This window comes from Eucalyptus grandis, chromosome 7 (assembly GCF_016545825.1).
Source record: "Eucalyptus grandis isolate ANBG69807.140 chromosome 7, ASM1654582v1, whole genome shotgun sequence".
In the NCBI taxonomy this organism is placed as follows: Eukaryota; Viridiplantae; Streptophyta; class Magnoliopsida; order Myrtales; family Myrtaceae; genus Eucalyptus; species Eucalyptus grandis.
In genome coordinates, this window is record NC_052618.1 from 25,244,289 (window position 1) to 25,248,557 (window position 4,269).

Sequence of the window (4,269 nt, forward strand, 5' to 3'; positions counted from 1 at the left end):
TTCTCCAGCTAAATGTTGGCTTTGATCGTATGTGTGCTGTCTCGAGTTATGTTAAGGTTTGACACTAAACTGAATTTCATCAGTTGGTGATTTCGTAGTTCCAACCAAGCACCTCTTTCGGGATCTCGTGAAGTCTTTTCCCACAATAATAATCCGATCAAGGTGCCACATACCTTATGTTCTACGAAAATCTCCTCAGCGTCGTTCTTATCCTTCATACTCCTTTGTTCTACTTTTTTTGCACACATCGTCCAAATACTACGGTCACCTTGCGCATACGTTAAGATTTTTCCTGGCAGACCATGTGTGAGTATTTGAGTACAAAACATACCATTCCACAGTCCAGATATCTCATTATAGCTGTCATATGGAATTTGTGATTAAGCTCAAGCGATCTCTCTTAATTGTACGAGAAAAAAAACACATACGCCTTGCTTTTTGAGAGCAACATCTCCAAAAGTACTGAACAGAAAGACATGGCCCAAAGAATGCGCAAGAAAAAGAATAATAATCAAAGCAGACAGGGCATGTTCATATTTTCATGAACAGGCTGGGTAAACTTATTATTGACAATGACATAAACATATGTACTTACAGGAGGAGAATTAGTTCGATCTATGGTGCAATGACAATTTACCATGACGAGATGTAGCTTGTGTTGATCATAGGACGGGACAGGTGGAACTGGGCATCATGCCTTTCAATATACTGAACTCCCTCGTAATTCTATCCTGCATTCATGTAGTGATTAAAGAAACAACAAAGAGGCGCTTCCGACTCTTAAGAAACTTGTCCACTCTCAGGGGCATCATTTTCAGTATCAACTGTTAGAGATAAGTTCCACAAGCTCCAGCCTATATTCAAGGCCTCTCAGATGGTGCCCTAACAACATGCACCTGGAGAAGCAAATGATGGATGAGAATAGCTAGAACCATTGTCAGTTTAACAGTTAAACAGAGTTCACCAGTATAAAACGATGAAGGACAATATTTATCTGCAATATATTTCAGAGCAAGTACAGCGGGGATGCTCAATTTCTGGCTGCAAAGTGTTTCTGCTCGGAAAATGTGGCAGGCCAGGTTGTCAGCCATCGAGTGTCATACTATGACAATCTCTGGTCCAGTGAAGTACAGACTTAAAGCCATCAGGAATGGCAGAAAGTAAAATATGGATGAACTTGACTAAAAGTGTGTAATGCAACAGTAGATGTGATTCTCAACACAACATACAGTAATACTAGGACAAGAGATAAATCTAATTTATGGAAGTTCGAGCAAGAAAAATGCCATATTGAGAGTATATAGGCAAAACTTGCTTACATTGGATCATGCCAGCAAGTTAGTTCTTGATTTTCAGATATACTAAGCTCCCATAATCAGGTAAGCAATCAAGCATCTACAATTGACTATATACAATACATGCCCCAAAAAGATAAAAGGAGCTGGACTAACCAGAAGAGCAGTCGTGCTAGGTAGTCCCTAGTTAATGAGACAACTGGCTGGAACTGGAGTGACACATTATCAACAAGTTCAGGGTGATCATCATCGCCGGAACATACTTCTTGGTTTGACGAGTACTCTGATGAAGGAGGACCCTTAGAGTGCATTCTGGGAGACAAAGTTGCTAGAAGACCATGAATGACTGAGTGGATTGTTCCCTCAATTCAGGCAAGGAAGGTTCCGATAGCTCAGCCACCTGTTTACACATATTTCATTACTCCATTTGTATATGGAAAGTAAAAGCACTTCAAGAATAGCTTTGGAGTGAGGATGCCGCTACATGTCCTCATCCAAACATGAAGTTTGCTAGTTAAAAGTTTCATCCATTAATAGGTGCATGCAGTACGCATCCATGCAAATAAAGGAGAATAGAAAGAGGAGGGATGGCGAATTGGCAATACTCGACACATGATTCACAGTCATGAGTAGTGCAGGCTGTGACAGTTCCAACATGAAAAATAGTTGAATGGTCATAACAGACAAAATTAGAAAGGCAAACAAAATGCAAATCCACATAACCAAGAAAGATAGGTAAATGATATGGAAAGCCATAAAGTATAAAGCCATGCTAAGTCATCACTTTTCAAAACAGTAATGCCATGGGAAAAGCACATGCTAAGTTCAAAACATTTAAGATCTATGTGCTGGATCTGGGTCGATAATGAAAGGATCAGGACTTGAGAGATGAATTTTGTAGCTCTGGAACAAGTATAATAAGTGGCTTTAATTAATTCAAAGTACAAATCAGTTGCACTGGAGAAAGATTGACTTGAGGGCAAAACAGGAGAAAATCGTTGAGAACTTTTTCAATCTAATTCATTCTAGATATGCTCCTGCAACTCATTTTCTCTCCTTGGCATTCTTTGTCATGAACATGCATCTAAAGTTCTCTCACCAAACAAGGTTCCCATCATGAAAATCATTCTTAGGTTTGACTGGGAATATGTAACAGACACAAATTGAATTTCTCTGAATCATTACCTGCCAAAGCAGAGAATATTCAAGTGGTAAAGGAGCACTGCTGCTTCAAATATGTTTGCTAATACTATTTTGTAAAGTTCAGTGGATACTTTGTATTAGGTAAATATGAGGAATTATTTGGTAAGAATTGAGTGGAAGATGGTTTCCTAGTTAAGGGGATAAGGACACTACAAGTGCCATAGCTTCTGTGGCGCTCTATAACTTTTTTCGATCACTTAAGTGCCATAACTCTAAAAACATTTGCTTTAGTGCTATAACTTTCAATTGATCACTTAGTGCCAAATTTTTTAAAAACTTTCACCGAACTATGGGAAATCCAACATATGGTATAGCACTTGTGGTGAACATTTCTAAAAGTTATGGCACTCAAATGATCGATTGAAAAGTTATATGACACTCAAGTAATTAGAAAAAAAGTTATGACATTTAATTGAGTACCGCGTGATCAAAAGAAAAAGTTATGGCGCTCACTTGAGCACCATACAAAGTTATGACACTCGTGGTGTTCTTTTCCTTAGTTAAATTACAAATAAATGGGAAATACTCTCACACTCTCTAGTTTTGATCAAATTACTCGAACACACATTGTATTTTCACAAATTAGTCCAACACCCTCCTATTTTGCTCAAATTGCTTGTCCATGCCATGTATTTTCATAAACTATTCCGACACTCCTTCTGCATCAAAAACTATCTTGAGATCTTATCAGTAGATATCTCCTGACATTGTAAAATACAAGAGGGTGTCAGAAAAATTAATGGAAATAACGTGGTGTCAGAGTAGTTGGTATAGCCACTGTTGATTTCAGAAGCCATACACAAAAAAGGAAACAAGCGTAACACACATGCATAAATAATATCCATATGCAGATAGTGGCCATTGAAAAGAATCTAATTTTAACATGATGTAACCTTTTCTGGTTCTAGTGATCTCAAGTAGTCCAGCAAATCATTTTTTCCTCCCGACGAACTGTTGCATTTGAGAGCAGCAGTTTTCCTCTTGACCTCATGCAGTTCCTTCATAAAGAAATGGAATGAATATTTCTGCACCATTATTCTAATAGACCTTTCAATTAAATATTAAATTCAACCATGCCTCAAAGCAAAACATCTAGCCATAAAATTGAGGACATTGGGCATAAAAACTCCTGGATCAAATATGACATAAGTAGATATTAGATTGCTTTGAAAAATTAGGCACCAGTTTCATAACAGCATTATTAGGAAACATAATCTTTGGCCTACACCGATCTATTATCACACTTCATCATCTCCTTCAGCCACTTTATTCTCATCAAGACATATTAAGCTTTGCCATAGTCCAGTCAATGTCAAACTTACAACTGGATAGCTTCAGTTCCTCAATCTGATGACTAACAGCAGCCCACAAAATGGGGCTCCAAGATTAAAACTACAATTTGGTTTAGTTTATCAGAGACATGATTAAGCACATGTGCTAACATAGTCGACTGCAAGTACAAAGAGATACAACTGTATATTATACTTAATTAACAACAAAGTTACTCATAAAAAAAATTAATATTTAAGTAGCGTAAGATGGAACACACACCTTTTTGGCAGATGATAAACGAGATTGTAAATGAAGAATATATTCCTGAGCTTCACGAGAAAGTTTGCCTAGACGTTTACTATCAATGTCCTCAACTGTCTCTCTCTAACTTTTTCGTATTTGAGTGATATTGTGTTCTTTCCTGAAAAGTCGATTCTTCTAGCACTATCTAGTAAAATTTCTGGCACGCCACTTTGTGAGCGGTCCTCAGTCTGATTTT

At 37.5% G+C, this 4,269-nt stretch overlaps 1 pseudogene; it reads right to left on the reverse strand.

Annotated features, from left to right (window-relative positions):
• Positions 1–805: 805 nt before the first annotated feature.
• The window catches only part of LOC120296003, a 6,588-nt pseudogene continuing 3,124 nt past the window's right edge, over positions 806–4,269 (reverse strand).